The sequence below is a fragment of the Gossypium arboreum genome, chromosome 9 (genome assembly GCF_025698485.1).
Source record: "Gossypium arboreum isolate Shixiya-1 chromosome 9, ASM2569848v2, whole genome shotgun sequence".
NCBI lineage: Eukaryota > Viridiplantae > Streptophyta > Magnoliopsida > Malvales > Malvaceae > Gossypium > Gossypium arboreum.
In genome coordinates this window covers 61,722,936-61,740,525 of record NC_069078.1, presented here as the reverse complement: position 1 = coordinate 61,740,525, position 17,590 = coordinate 61,722,936, and the positions used below count along the sequence as shown (strand labels likewise).

At 35.3% G+C, this 17,590-nt stretch overlaps 1 non-coding gene across 1 annotated transcript; it reads left to right on the top strand.

Moving 5' to 3' along the window:
* Positions 1-742: 742 nt before the first annotated feature.
* LOC128281002 (small nucleolar RNA R71) lies at positions 743-849 on the top strand. The gene has a single exon (XR_008271219.1). It is a non-coding gene; the product is annotated as a small nucleolar RNA R71 (small nucleolar RNA).
* The last annotated feature ends 16,741 nt before the right edge of the window (positions 850-17,590 follow it).

Below are 17,590 nucleotides of genomic sequence, written 5' to 3'. Positions count from 1 at the left end.
AACAGTAATCGCATTAAGCTACTCCCTTGAGTTAGTTTCACTATTACTCGGCAAGCTACCTTATGGTCATTCGGGAATCAACTTAGCAAGCTGTCCTATTTGAGTTTCGAGCCCTTGAATTGATGCTTGTTGATTTTTAAGCACTATTTCAGTATTCTGGAAATGAATTTTTGACACCGAGATGAATTTCGTTAGCATCTCCTCAAGGTTCGGCTTCTTTTCCTACTGGTAAGGTGGTTGTTGAAAGCCTGGCAGATGTTGTGGCCTTTGATTTCTTTGACCACCCCATGAGAAATTGGGATGGTTCCTCTAACTTGTATTATAAGTGTTACTGTATGGGTTATTTTGAGGTCTAGAATTATTATTACCCATATATTAAACTTATTTCTCCTCGGTGCTAGGGTTGAAGGTTGGATAATCTGTGTTGTGTACTTCTCCATTTGAATCACACCTCATCACTGGATGTACCTAAGTAGAACCATACAAACCATCAATCTTTTTTAAAAGATCTACCTGGTTAGATAGCATAGTAACCGCGTCGAGGTTGAAAACACTAGCAGCTTTCATCAGCTTCGTTCTCATGACTTGCCACTGATAGTTATTCAGTGACATCTCTTTAATAAATTCATAAGCCTCTTCAGGTGTTTTGTTGTTTAAAGTTGCACCGGCGGCTGCGTCAATCAGATACCTTGTTGAGGGGTTCACACTGTTGTAAAACGTCTGAACCTGCAGCTATAGAGGTAACCCATGGTGAGGGCACCTTCTTAATAGATCATTATATCTCTTCCATGTATCATAAAGAGTTTCTAAATCCATCTACACAAAAGCAGAGATATCATTCCTTAGTTTAGCCATTTTAGTCGGGGGAAAATATTTTAGTAAAAATTTTTCGGTCATTTGTTCCGAAGTTGTGATTGACCCTCGTGGTAACGAGTTTAACCACTATTTAGCTTTGTTCCTTAATGAGAATGGAAACAACCAAAGGTGAATGGAATCCTCAGAAACGCCATTGATCTTAAAAGTGTCGCAGAATTCCAGAAAATTTGCTAAATGGATGCTTGGATCCTCGTCTTGCAAACCATCAAACTGAACAAACTCTTGTATCATTTGAATTGTGTTAGGTTTCAGTTTAAAATTATTTGCAGTAATAGCAGGCCTAACTATACTCGATTTAGTTCCTATTAATGTAGGTTTAGTATAATCATACATAGTACGAGGAGCAGGATCCTGATTTACTGGGTTTGCAGTAACCACAGGAAGTAATGGATTATTTTGATTATCAGCCATCTCCTCGGTTGTGGTTTGAATATCATCTTCTTTCCCTTCCTCTGTGTATCGTAGGCTTTGCCTTATCTCTCTTCAGTTTCTACGAGCTGTGCTTTCGATCTCACTATCAAAAAGTATGGGTCCTGACGGGTTTCTTCTAGTCATAAACTATAAAAACCTGCCAGAAGTAAGTAAAAGAAAATTTAGTAATCTAAGCAAAATTAAAATAGAATTAAATTTCAATAAAAATAAAAAATGGCTAAAGTAATAAAAATTAAGCGTTCCTAATATCTTAGTCCCCGGCAACGGCGCCAAAAACTTGATGGTCATGAAACTAACTAAAAATTCGACTTAAGGCAAGCGCACCTATCGAACAGTAGTATAGTTATGGTGAGACCGGAAATATCGTATCCACGAGGACTAAAAGTACTAATAATTACTATCTTTTTATTATTTAGCCTAAAATTTAAGAGAATGTTGTAAACTAAACAAATTATCTAATTAACTAAGATTACGACAGAGATGAAAGTTGGAAAATACTTTTGAAAAATCAATTGAGAAGACAATACCCAAGAAAGAATCCACCTAGACTTCACTTATTACCTTTGACTTAGACGATTTATTCACTTGACTTATTCCGTAGAAATCTCTGATCTATGTTATTATCCCTTTCGAGACTAAAAACAACTGACTCTAGGTTGATTAATCGAAATCTCTTTCTAATTAAAACCCCTATTATCGCATTAACTCAATCTATGGATTCTTTTATTAGATTTGACTCTAATCCGGTAGATTTATGTCATCCTATTCTAGGATTGCATGCAACTCTGCTTAATTATGAATGATCTACTCTTAAACAGGGACTTTTCCTCTACTGAATAAGCACATCAAAAACTTGAATTAATATCCTGGAATATTAAAGCAAGAATTAAAACTCACAATTAAGAATAAGAACAAGTATTTATCATAGAACTCAAATAGTAATAAGATTCGTCTTAGGTTTCATCTCCCTTAGGTATTTAGGGAGTTTAGTTTATGATAATAATGGAAAGCATCAAAAAGTTTGGAAAACAACAAAACATAAAGAAACCCAAAGAACTTCTAGGAAATTGGATGGAAATATTCAGTCTTGATGTAAATCCTAACTCCGAGGTGATTCCAATGGTTGTTCTCGAATATTTTCTGCCTTCAACTCTGCGTTCCCCTCTAATCCTCTTCTAGGGTGTTTATATAGGCTTTAGAATGCTTTCAAACCCAACTAGACTTGGGCTCAATAGTGACACAGCCATGTGCCACGCCCGTGTGCAAGTGCTCAAACCGTGTGCAATTCTGACTTGGATTAATGTCGACACTGCCATGACACACGGGCATGTGGACTGCCCGTGTGCTTCACACGAGCCTATGGTTTACCCGTGTGAAAGTGCTTAGGTCGTGTGTAACACTATTTTAAAGCCCAATTTGTCTGTTTTTGGCCCGTTTCTTGCTCTTTTTGCTATTCTAAGCTCTCTTGAGTGTAAAACATGAAATTAAAGTATTAGGAGCATTAAATTAACTAAAACCAAGGAAAACTCATTCATAAACATGCCAAGCATGGGGTAAAAATATGTATAAATTACTGGTTATCAAAACACAAGAAACCTATGTACATGTTCCTAACCAATCACTTGTATTTCTACAAGCTCAAGCACACAAAAGAAAAGAAAAATTGAAGAAAACATAAAAATTTAAAACATATTTTCTATGATACCCTCCGCATTTTAGTTAACACATTATCCTCAATCTGTAACCCATAAAAGATAAGGAAAAAAGTTACTCGATTGATCATGTTCGTTCCAACTACTAATGGTGGGTGATTCCTCCTTTTTTCGTATACGCTCAAATTGTTTGTCTTCTTCATGTTGGGTCCTTACATAGAAAACTTAAACAACATGCAACGTAACTAAAAAAACTACTATTAATCCTACTCCTACAAAGTTAAAATTAAAATTATCAAAAACTTGATACAAGTCTTTTAAAAAAAATTATAAAAATGTTCATTCTTCCTCCTCAAAATCAATCTCCTCCATTTCGTGTTCCTCATCATCATCTCCTTCCTTTTCACTTTTAGGCACTTATTCCTCCTGCTCCGGATGTGTTTGCCCAAATATGTAACGTGTATAATTGGGGACCCAGATGCTGTTTTGCCTAGCAAATTCTTGAAATATTGGTCCCGACTCTTGTATCCATTGTATCATCCAATCTAGCTTTGGATGACTACTCTCACCAACTTCTTGTTGAGCTTGTGTCATCCTCTATGATGAAGTTGGCATAGTCATCGCTTCTTGTTTTCATTTGTTCCATTCTTTTATTTGATTCACTCGTAACTCTATGTATTGTTGGAACAAGGTGTCTTTGATAATACTTCTGGAAGGTTTTAGCGAATGCTCAGTAGATATCATCGGTACACCTGTCTTTTTTTCATAAAGTCATCATTAAATGAAGAAAGAAAACTCCCACCTTTTGGCCACTGATGCATCTATTCATGTTTTGGTGGATCTATTTTTCAATACACACATTTGTTTTCTGTAAAATTACATATAGTAAAACTGCTCGAAAGGTACATTAGAAACATTTAAAATAGGGACTATTCGCGTGCACACCAACTGAATCCACATATTAGCCTTTGGAAACATTATAGCCTGATGAAAAATGTGCAAATATTAGTACCTGGGTGATATTTCCATTTTCCACTTCCTTTAGTTAAAAAATTTATAATGTTATTCATATCTATGTCTTGAAAATACTCTAGAATAGTTTCATTGATAAAATCTTTTTCATAGTATGGAGCATTATAAAAGCTGCAAGTAATTCGAATGGTAACTCGTACTTCTTTCCCTCGCACAGGTACTATGTCCCACATATGACTTTAAGTGTTTCTAGGCTCTTGGTCCCTTAAGAATGCATAAAACTTTTGAACAAAAGGGACCACCGCATTATCTTTTGGGATTGTCCAAAAATGCTTCCACCAATGATAACCAAAGGCCATATATCCTTACAAAGAGTCATAAACAGATCAAATCCCCTCTCTTGAATGAATATTTTTCCTTAAAGTTCATTAAAATATTTTTGAATATTTTTATTCGAAAAACTACAGGGATTTTGTCCCGTTGGCGACTCCATTTCCATAGCTCGTCTAAATTTTCTAGGGGGCATTATTACCAATCTATGAATGAGAGAAAAATATTGAGAAATTTTATGGAACAATAAAAAGGATTAAATTAGGAACCCTTAACCTCGTAGAAATCATTTCAATTCCTCATTTCATGCGTCATCTATTGTTACGTGAGTGTTCTCGCTCTTTGTGGTACCAAGTATGGTTGAGGTATGGAAATTTTAAAGAAGTGAGGAGATTGGGGGTTTAGGGTTTAAGGTGTTAAGAGAGATTTTAAGAAGGTTGAGAGGATAAAGGGTTAAAATGTGTTTAAGAAGAGAGTTAATAGGTTTTAGGTTAAAAATCAGAAGTTTAGTTGTTAAAAAGTTGGCTGAAATGGGTTTCAAAGCCGTCAGGTTGTTCTATCGAATAGGGTCACCTGCAAAAAATTGCAACAGTGTCGCGACACAGGGTTCCGTGTCGTGACATCCTTAAAAGTTTACCATTGTCATGACATCAGGGTTTGATGTTGCGAAACACTCAATATTTTTGGTTTTCTAGGTATCCTAATGTCGATGTCGTGACACTGAAAGTCCATGTCACGACATCAAAAGAATTTTCTAAGTTTTACTAAAACTATCATTAGTGTTATGACACAAGGGTCTTGTATTACAACACTTGCTCTGTTTTCACCCAAAATTCCATTTTCTAGAGTGTTAAGGTTTCTATAGAATGCAAAATTAGTGAAAATTGAAATCTAAACTAAATAGTTAGCTAAATATACAACACTTTACAAAAAAGTTTAGCATTAATTTAGATAATTTTAATTTTTACTGTTAGATTCATCCGAAAGTATCATCAATTCATAGCTAGACGATGCTTCTATTCTATCAGTATTATTCCATTTTCCTTCGTGCCATTCTACCTTTGCCTGTTTTTTTTTCCTTGAACTTGTTTATTCATTCTGCATGCATGAAAGGAAGTATATCCCTTAACTTAGGAGTGTTAGAAACAAATAATTCTCTGCAGTGTTCCCTTAACTTCCTTCTACTTTCTTCACTTGGTCGATAATCACATTTAAAGATTTCATTCTCACCATTGATTTTTATGGTTACTTCATTTTTTTCTAAATCAATGGAGGACCTAGAAGTGGCTAGAAAATGTCTATCTAGTAAGATCAATATCTCACGATCTTCTTCAAAGTCTAGAAACACAAAATTTGTTGGGATAATGAAGCTTTGCACTTTGACCAACACATCTTCCAATACCCCTTTTAGATGTACTGAAGATTTGTCAGCCAATTGTAGTGTTATCTAAAAGTTTTGAGATCCCCTAACCCAAGTTTTTCAAAAATGGATTGAGGCATTAAATTAATACTAGCTCTTAAGTCACATAGAGCTCTATTAAAATAAATGATCCCTATCTGTATAGAAATAGAAAAACTTCCCGAGTCTTTCAATTTTTGGGGAACATGTCTTGAAATAATAACATTACAAGAAGCACTTAAGTTAATATTCTCCTACCTTAATTTTTTTATGCCACATAATTTCCTATAAAAACTTGGCGTATTTAGGAATTTTTTCACTTAACTCGAGTAAAGCAAGGTTTACATTTAATGTTTTGAACAAGTTTAGGAAACTTACAAACTCATCTTCATCCCGCTTTTGCTTTTCTTCTAGTCTTGAAGGGAATGAGATCTTTGTAATGGCAGTGTAACACCTCTCCCCCGTATTCAACGTCGGAATAGGGTTACAGGGTATTACTGGACTTACGATACATTTATACATAATTTTCATATACTTTAAATCAAGACATACAATCATCATTCAATCTCAATCAATTTTTCCCTAATATGATCCTACAAGGCCCTAAACATGCTTGGAAGTGGTTCGGGACTAAACCAATAACTTAAGAAACTTTCACGAAACTTGGAAAATTTTTCTCAAAATAGGGGACACACATTCGTGTGGCAAGACCGTGTGTCTCACACAGCCACCAGACATGTTCGTGTCACAGGCCGTGAAGACATTCGAAATGGAAGTTGATGGCTGTGTCCCAGCTCAAGTCCAACCCCGTGTAACTTTCTGAATTAGGTCACACGGCCAATACACATGCCCATGTGGCTAGCCCGTGTGCCCTAAAAATGGCCATACACACCCATGTGCCAGGCCGTGTGCTAGGCCGTGTCGAACCTGTAGGGTATACTGACTTATGCCACACGGCCAAGTCACACGCCCATGTGTGAGGCTGTGTGGAACATTCTGACTTAATTTCTAAAACCACACTAGGGGACACACGGCCGTGTAATAGAACCGTGTGTCACATACGGCTGAGACACACGCCCATGTCTCTGCCCGTGTGGAAAAAAAATAGGGTATTTACCAAGCCAATTTGCCACCCAAATTTGCATGTACCTACACAGCCCAAATGGCACCAATTCAAAGCATGAATGAACATCTAATTTAGCCACACTAAAGGCTAATTCATACTATTTCCAATACTAACAACTAACATGCTTATAACTTATATTTTTCTAAATCAAATTATACCAAATCACATATACAAATTAACTAACTAAGCCTTTACCAAATATTCATCATTTTCTACCCATTCACAAACATAATTCATATCTAATATCAACCATTTAACATATACTATATCAATAACCATAAGCCTCATAATGTAAGCCATTCATATATCCATCCACGAGCTCAAATATCAACCATATATGCATATAGATGTCCATAACCATATCCACCAAATTAAACTAACACTCATGGCTATATTTACAAACCAAAACATATACATTTACAAGCCATTAAAAATAACCAAATTCATTATCTACCCATAATCAAAATGACTCAAAATACCTATACATGTCATATACTTAAAATACCAAAATTCATAGGTACCAAGATAGGTGGATAGTGTGACGATATCTCCGACAATCCCTGAATCTGAGCTAGCTTTGAATTCACTATAAATCATAGAAAAAAATGATGTAAGCTATAAAGCTTAGTAAGCTCGTATGACATAAATTTGATATAATCATATACACATATTTCAATCAGTGATTATAGACATAAGAATTCAAATCAACTAACAAACCTTTCAATTTCAAAATCACAAAACTATATACTTTCTTCACAATTTCTTCGATACAAAGCTAGTATGATTTATTCACATACCTGTACCATCTCGTACTAATCTCATACACATTCTCGTCCATCTTTTACATGTTGAACCATTCGAAATAGAAGTCGGATACTCAAGGGTCTCACACGATAAGTATCTATACCATAGCCCGTAGCCAAACCAAGGTAACTTATCTCTGAAGTACTAATATCATGGCCCAAAGCCAAATCAGCCAATATGCATGGCCTGAAGCCAAATCTGTATATCTCGTACCCGAAGTGTTATATCATGGCCCGAAGCCAACTCAATATATCCCCTAATGACATGTCACTAGCATCCTAAACTATTCCTAAGGTTCAAGCGGGATTTTGAATGTTGAATCATCGTCGAATTACTATCGTTCACATTCACAGTCTCGTATTTGCAATTTATGCAATATCAAAGCATATGAAATACATTTGTATTGAAATTTATCACATACGAACATACCGCGAAATTGGAAAAAACGAAATAAGTAATTTAGTCGATAACTTTCATTTTTCCTGATCCAGATCCAAATTCTGCTTTTCTTGATCAGTAAATAGGTTAGGGTACTATTTTCTCATTTATTTCACATTTTAACCACAAAGTTTCAACATTTCTCAATTAATCCCTATTTTGTATTTTCACTAAAAATCACTTAACAAAACTTGTATATCTATCAACAAGAATTCATAATCTATCAAGAAACTTCAAAATACACATGTATTCATCAATGACATCATTCAAAATCTTTAACAGTTTTGGAAAATAGCCCCTAGGCTAGCTAGTACGAGTTACAACGATCACAAAAACATAGAAATCATTAAAAACTAAGTTAAAAATCATACCTTAATAGCAAAGTGAAGTTGCTGAAATTTCAAACTAAAAAATGGCTAGGGTTTTGTTCTAAATTTGGTTGAGAAAGGAATTAAAATATGAAGACTTATTTTGATTTTGTTTGATATATCATTATTTCATAAATTACTAAATTAACCTTAGTTTAAAGCATAAAAATTCACTTAATAAATGCCCATAATTGTCCACTCATAATTAAAATGGTATATTTACCACATAAGGACTTCCACTATTCAATTTCATTGGAATTTGATACCTTTAACTAATAGAACAACACTTTTACACTTTATGCGATTTAGTCCTTTTTACCGAATTAAACATTCAAACGATAAAATTACTTCATGAAACTTTCACATATACATGCTATCATGATGGAAATACTTATAATAATATTGAAATAATTTTTCATCCACGGATTTGTGGTTTCAAAACCACTATTCCAATTTGACCAAAAACGAGCTATTACAACTCTCCCCCTTAAGGTTTTTCGTCCCCGAAAATCTTACCAATAAATAGGTTAGGGTACTATTTTCTCATAGCTACCTCGAGCTCGCACGTAACCTCTTCAACACCGTGTCATTGCCACAAAATTTTCACTAAAGCTACGTGTTTATTTCTCAACTCTTTAACCTCACGTGCTAGAATTTTGATCGGTTCTTTGTTGTACGTCATGTCAGGTTGAATTTCAATCTCTGATGAAGAAATCATATGTGATGGATCAGTTTTATATCGGCACAACATCGATACATGAAACACATTATGGATTTTCTCTAGCTCAATAGGTAACCTAGCCGATATGCCACTGGCCTTATTCGTTCAATAATCTCATACAGCCCGATGAATCGTAGACTCAATTTTCCTTTGTGACTGAAACGAAGTATTTTCTTCCACGGAGATTGTAATAGTCTGGTTTAGACCCTAGCCGGAACAGTGGTTTCGGGACCACATATTCAAGTTAGAAAAATATTTAAATATTATTTTTTGTGTTAATGAGCATGTGTGAAAGTTTCGTATGGAAATTTGAATGTGTGTGCTTAATTTTGAAAAAGAACCTAATCGCGTAAAATGTGAAAGTTGCTTGCTACTTGTTAAAGCGCTTATGTGATTTGGCTTTATGATTGTGAGGTCCTTATGTCATTCTTATACCATTTACATGGTTAATGGACATATATGACGTTGATATGCATGATTTGTTGATGTTATAATTCATGGATAAAATGGTAAAATGTTTATTAAAGTAATTAAAATAAAACAAAAGCATGAAAATAAGTCATTTGGTTTTCTTCATTGCCGAAAATCAAAATAAAAGAAAAGAGAAAAGCTTTGCTAGGGTTCGGCACTTGCAAGCTTTGATTTAGGTATGTTTTTGCTTCAGTTTTTTATAATTTCTACGTTTTTGTAATCATTACTTCATATACTATCAAGCTCATGCCTCAATTTCTGATTTTGATGATGATTTTGAAATTATCCATGGATGAATTCATGAGCTTTATGTTGTTATATAATGAAATATGAATGTTCGATGTTGGGTTTATATGTTTTGTCTTTGGATTTTTGATGGTTTTGAGTAAAATGGGCTAAATTGTGAAATTTGTAAATTGAGGGACCAAAATATGAAATAAATGAACTACATGGACTTACATGAACCTTATATAAATTCAGCTAAGCTTGTGTATAAGCAAATTATATGTGTTTTGTGATTTTGTGAATTAGGGTCAAAATGTGAAAATTTGAGGGCTAGTTTGCAAATTTCCCTAATATGTGTTTACGAATTGTTTTGAATGAATTTATGATTGAATAAGTTAAATTTGAATTTATATAGATCAAGAATTAATGAAAACGAAATTAGATTGGGGAAAGTCGACAGTTGTCAAGTAACCGATTTCATCCATCTGAATCTATACGAGGTGAGTTGATATACAAATAAACGAGTTTGAATTGAATTATTATTATTCATATGATATTGAATTGTGATGAATGAATATTCTAACTATATATATATGTCATCCGAGAAAGTATCGACAAAGTTCTGACGTCCGAAAAGCCCCGAACCTTAGGAATAGTTAGGATACATATGTCATGACATAGGATTCTGATATGTGTTATCGTGTAAGACCACGTCTAGGATGTTGGCATCAACTTCTATTTTACATGTAAGACCATGTCTGGGACATCGACATCGTATCTGATTTCATGTAAGACCCTATCTAGGATAATGGCATCAATGTTTGATACCATGCAAGACCACGTCTGGGACGTTGGCATTGTATATGTTCTCTGAGCTATCCTAGTATCCTTATGTTTCCGAACGGTTCAGCGGGCATTCTGAGAAAATGAATGAATAAGAGAATATGTATTCGATTTAGTGACATTCGAATTATGTACTATATTTGAAAATGAAAGGTAAGTATATGTGCAAATGATGAGCTATGATTCAAGTAAATGAATATGAGGTTTCTGTTGTTATTTGGCTTCAAAGTATAAGTAATTTGATGATGTTTATATGCTTTAAATGATAAGTTTATTTGTATATATGGCTTAATAAGCTTTCGAAAACTTACTCTGTGTATGTTTGCATTGTTTTATAGATATCAAAGCTACTGTAAGCTCGGGGATCGTTGAGGATCGTCACCACACTATTGAACCTGATAAATCGTAATTTATACATATTTTTATCCCATGCTTAGCACATTTATGGATGATTTCTCCTTATATTTGGTGAATACGATGCTCCTAATTCCTTAATTTCATGTTTTATACTTAGGTGAGCATAGGAGAGTAAAAAGAGTGAGAAACGGGTCGAAAACAGAATAAATGGACCCACATAGGAAATCAACATGGCCTGGACTTCCTCACACTGGCGTGTCACACGGTCGTGCCTATTTGGCAGGATTGAAGCACGACTTACACTGGTAGACTACACGCCTATGCCTATTCAACAGCCTTGACCACGGGCTAGAGCAATCACACACGGGCGTGTCCTTGCCGAGCCCAAGTATAGTCCTTTTCAGAAAAGGCCACTTTTAAGGGCTCTTAGGCATTCTAAAGCCTATTTAAACACCTGAGGAGGCACTTAGAACACACATATGGAGTAGCAGGCAATGAATCAAGGAAGCCGATTGATCCATCTCAGAAGCCGGATTCATCGTCAAGACTGAAGATCTCCCTTCAATTTCTATTCAGGGGTTTGGGTTTTCTTTATGTTTTGTTATCTTTATTCTTTTGAGATGTTTTCTTTCATAAGTATGAACTACACCCCCTAAATGCCTAAGGGGAATGAAACCTAAGACAGATCTTGTTGTTATTATCTGAATTGTATGATAAACATTTGACTTGTTCTTAATTATGTGTTCTTAATTCTTGTTTTAATATTCCAGGATATTGATTCAAGTTAATGGTCTTATTCAGAGGAGGAAAAGACCCTGTCTAAGAGTAAATTTGTCATGATTAAGCAGAGTTGATTGTATGCCTAGAGATAGGGTGATAAGATTTTGTCGGATTAAGGTGAAACCTAATAAGAGGATCCATAGATCGAGTTAATGCAACATTAGGGCATTAATTAGAAAGATATTTCAATTAATCAACCTAGGGTTAGACGTTATTAGTCTCGAGAGAGATAATAATATAACTTATGAATTTCTACGGATCAAGTCAAATGAATAAATCGTCTAATTCAGAGTCAAATAACAAGTTAAGTTTAGGTGGATTTTTCCTTGGGTATTGTCTTAATTAATCAAATTTTCCAAAAAGCTTTTCCTTAATTTCTCTCTGTGCACTCTTAGTTTAGTTAATTAGTTTAGATAAACAAATCCCTTAATTTTTAGGCTAGATAATAAAAAGGAAGTAATTACTAGTACTCTTGGTTCCTTTAGGTTCGACAATCTGGTCTTGCTAAAACTATACTACTATTCGATAGGTACACTTGCCTTCATCGTGATAATAGTTAGTTTCAAGAACGATTAATTATAAATTTTTAAAACCTGTCGCGAATATCACGTATCAGAACCTTATTTTGGTACCTTTGAAAATGTAAATATATTGAAGTATGGCATGTATAGGCTAGAAGTGTTTAAATTATGTTTTGTGATGTATATATATTTAGCCATGAGATATGGCTAGTTTGTGTTTGAACTTATAGTTTGATAATGGTATATGATATATGATGTTAATACACAATTGTGGTATGTCTTTGGTTGGCCAAAAGAAATGGTAAATGTTAAGGAGTTTTGGTAAGTTTGAACATAAGATTGAATGATGTATTGAACATATGTTTAGGTATGATTTTAGTTTAAGTTTTGTTTCGAATTGATTGATGAACTAAGATTGGAATTGTTAATAATATTAAGTCATGAATAATGTATGTTTTGATTGTGAATTGGTTATAAAATGCTATGCAAATATGTTTGTTTTATTGCTTGTAGGTTTGACCCAATTGGGGTGGAGAGTTGGCTATTCAAATGGCCTATTTTTGTTCACACGGGCAAAGACACGGGCATGTCTCTCAGTCGTGTGCGACACACGGCTCTATTGCACGGTCATGTGTCCCTTGGGGTACCCTACAATTGTAAGTCAGACTCGAGCACGGCCAAGGAACATGGGCGTGTGGCTAGTCGTGTGGCCCAAGTCAATCTCAACCACGATCAAGGCACACAGGCGTGTCTTGTGGCCGTGTGAGCAAGTCAGTATGTATGCCCTGTTTTGCCAAGGCTTAGACACACGGGCATGTCTAATGCTGTATGAGGCACATTGCCTGTTCACACAGGCGTGTGCTACTTGAAAAGTTAAAAATTTTCTAAGTTTCTGAAACTTCCATATGTTTCTGATTTGGTTCTGAATGCATAATTTAGGCTTTGTATGCTTGATTTAAGTTCATATTGGATAAGAATGACTTATATTATTTGAAATGAGATGATATTTGATATATGATTGTTCTAATCTGAGTCACAAGTCTAGTAATGCCTCTTAACCTATTCCAACAATGGTTACGGGTTAGGGGTGTTACATTTTATTAATATTAGAGCTATGGTTTAATGGGTTCCAGGACTACCGTAGCGTATATGAGTCTAGCTGTACATGCCATATTTATGAACTGTGATAGTGTGATGAATCTTGACATTGAAATGTGCTTTTATATAGCAAATGGATCCTGAACGAGACATAGCAGACGATGTCGAAAGTAATGCTCCTGCTTCTGTACAAGGGACAACGCCATCTGATTCCAGACTAGCTACGAGTAGCTGTGATGGTGAGGCTAGACAAGCCTTCTATCAGATGATGAACAATTGGTTTAGCCAATATATTAGAACTAATCCGGCTGTTCAACAACCCCACCCCTGGTCAATTCTCTGCAAGCTCCTGCTATACCATCAGTGAATTCGGTTTAATTAAGCCTCTGGTAGATAAGATTAGAATGTATGGGGCGAAAAAGTTTCGAGCTGTAACAAATGATGATGATAAAAGGCCGAGTTTTGGTTAGAGAACACGATAAGAGTGTTTGATGAATTGTCTTTGAATCCCGAGGAATGTATAAAATGTGTCGTTTCACTTCTGAGAGATACGACGTACCATTGGTGGAAAACTTTGATATCGGTAGTTCCGAGTGAGCGAGTCACCTAGGATTTCTTCCAAGTCAAATTTCGAAAGAAATACATCAATCAAAGATTCATCGACCAAAAACGTAAAGAGTTTCTCGAGCTCAAACAAGGTTGTATGTCTGTTACAGAATATGAGCGGGAATTTGTAAGACTGAGTCATTATGCTCGTGAATGTGTATCTATGGAAGCAATAATGTGCAAAAGATTCAAGGATGGCTTAAATGAGAATATCCATTTGTTAGTCGGGATTCTTAAGATTAAGAAATTTGTTGTACCTGTTGAACGAGCATGTAAAGCCGAATATCTCGAGAAAAAGAAAAGAATGAAGCTAGAGAAGTGTGACAGAGATCATCAGGCAAACCATTTCAATTTGCATCAAAGAAGTTTAGAGATGATAATAGCTGTTCAAAGACAAATATGGGGCAATCGAATAGAGATTGTGCTAGATCACTTTCGAACTTCAAAGCTCCAGCTACATCTATTGTCAGTGTTAGAAATGCTAAATTTGATCGCCTTGAGTGCAAGCATTATGGTAAAAGACATCCCGATAATTGTAGACTATATAATTGGGCTTGTTTCAGATGTGGATCGTTAAATCATTTTATCCGCGATTGCCCTGAATCTGTTGAGCAAGAAATTGTACAAAATCTGAGACCAAGTGGCAATGCATTTTGTGGTAGACCTCTCAGAAATACGGGAAATGTAAGTGGCAGTCAAAGAGGGACAAAAGACACAGCTGTTAGATCTGAGGCTCGTGCACCTGCCAAAGCCTATGCTATTCGAGCTCGTGAGGAAGCTTCATCTCCAGATGTGATTACGAGTACTTTCACACTTTATGAAACTTCTGTGATTGCTTTGATAGACCCTGGATCAACACATTCGTATATATGCATGAACTTAATAAATAGTAAGGCTTTGCCTGTAGAGTATACTGAATTTGTAATTAGAATTTTGAACCCCTTAGGCAAATGTGTGTTGGTTAATAAAGTCTGCAAGAATTGTCCGTTAATGTTTCGAGACACTTGTTTTTTGGCCATCTGTTGCTGTTACCTTTTGATGAATTTGATATAATTCTGGGTATGGACTGGTTAACTTTGCATGATGCTGTTGTGAACTACAAATGGAAAATTATTAATTTGAGATGCAAGAATGATGAAATAGTCAGAATTGAATCTAGTGATTTGAATGGATTACCTGCTATAATATCTTCAATGAAAGCTCTGAGTATTGTGAGAAAAGGGTGTGAAGCCTACTTTGCTTATGTAATCGATTCGAAAGTGTCAGAAAAAAAAGTTGAATCAGTGCCTATTGTATGTGAGTTCCCTGATGTGTTTGCTGAAGAACTTCCGGGATTACCTCCGATTCAAGAAGTTGAATTTGACATTGAATTGGTACTGAGAACTGCTTCGATTTTGATAGCTTCGTATAGAATGCCTCCGACCAAATTAAAAGAATTAAAGTCTCAATTGCAAGAGTTGACTGATAGAGGGTTTGCTAGACCGAGTTTCTCACCTTAGGGTGCTCTGGTTTATTTGTGAAAAAGAAAGACGATACGATGAGAATGTGTATTGATTATAAACAAAGTGACTATCAAGAATAAGTATCCTCTACCCCGAATTGATGATTTCTTTGATCAGTTGAAAGGAGCTGTTGTATTTTCGAAGATAGATCTCAGATCGAGTTATTATCAGTTAAGAGTAAAAGATTCAGACATTCCGAAAACTACTTTCCGAACGAGGTACGGCCACTATGAATTCTTAGTTATGCCTTTCGGATTGACTAATGCACCTGCTATCTTTATGGATTTGATGAACAGAATTTTTAGACCATATTTTTTGTTGTTTTATTCATTGATGACATATTGGTTTATTCACGTGATGAGACTGAACATATCGAGCATCTGAAAATAGTGCTACAAACTCAGTGAGATAAACAGTTGTATGTGAAGTTTAGCAAATGTGAATTCTGGTTGTAGGAGGTCAGTTTTTTGGGTCATATTGTATCAGCATCTGGTATCTGAGTTGACTCGAGCAAGATTTTAGCTATTCTGGATTGGAAACCTCCGAGGAATGTCTCTAAAGTCCGTAGTTTTTTGGGACTTGTTGGTTACTATAAAAGGTTTGTAAAAGGCTTTTCTATGATTGCGACTCCGTTAACGAAGCTACTTCAGAAAGATGTGAAGTTTGAATGGTCTGAAAAGTTTTAAAACAGCTTTGATCAGTTGAAAACTTTGTTGGCTGAAGCTTCAGTATTGGTACAACCTGAATCGAGTAAAGAATTTGTGATTTACAGTGATGCTTCGTTGATCGGTCTGGGATGTGTTTTGATGCAAGAAGGTAAAGTCATTGCTTATGCTTCGACACAGTTGAAGCCGCACGAAAAGAATTATCTGACACGCGATCTTGAGTTAGACGCGATTGTGTTTGCTTTAAAGATTTGACACCACTATCTTTTTGGTGAGAAATGTCACGTATATTCTGATCATAAAAGTTTGAAATATTTAATGACTCAGAAAGATTTGAATCTGCGACAAAGAAGATGGCTTGAATTGCTAAAAGACTATGACCCTGTGATTGATTATCGTCCAGGTAAAGCAAATGTTGTTGCTGATGCTTTGAGTCCAAAATCATTATTTGCTTTGCTTGCAATGAATGCTCATTTGGTTTTGTCCGGTGATGGTTCAGTTTTAGCTAAATTGAAAGCAAGACCTTTGTTCTTACAACAGATTATCGAAGCCCAGAAGATTGATAATGAGATTTTAGCTAAACGAGCTCAGTGTGACTTAGAGTCTAATTCAGAATTCAAAATTGATAAAGATGATTATCTGAGATTCTGAGATAGAATTTGTGTTCTGAGAAATCCAAAATTAATTCATATGATTTTGAGCGAAGCTCATAACAGTCAATTATCTGTGTATCCGAGTAGTACGAAAATGTATAATTATCTGAAACAACATTATTGGTGGTCTAGAATGAAAAGAGATATCTCTCACTTTGATTCTAAATGTTTGATCTGCCAGCAAGTTAAAGTTGAACATCAGGTGCCATCTGGTTTGTTACAACCAATTGTAGTTCTAGAGTGGAAATGGGATCGAGTGACAATGGACTTTGTTTCGAGTTTGCCCCTGTCTTCGAGAAAAAAAGATGTTACCTGGGTTATAGTTGATCGTTTGACAGAATCAGCTCATTTTATTCTGGTACGATCTGATTACTCACTTGATACATTAGCCAAGTTATACATTTACGATATTGTGAGATTGCATAGTATGTCATTATCTATCGTATCAGACAGAGATCTGAGATTCACATCACGATTCTGGAAGAAATTGCAAGATGCTATGGGTACTAAATTGCACTTCAGTACTGCTTTTTACCCACGAAAGGATGGTCAATCAGAGCGGATTATTTAGATTCTCAAGGATATATTGAGATGTTGCATTCTCGAGTTTGAAGGTATGTGGGAACAATATTTGCCTTTGATTGAATTCGCTTATATTAACAATTTTCAATCGAGCATTAAAATGGCACCGTACGAAGCTTTATATGGTCGCAAATGTCGTACACCTTTGTATTGGACCAAGCTCAGCGAA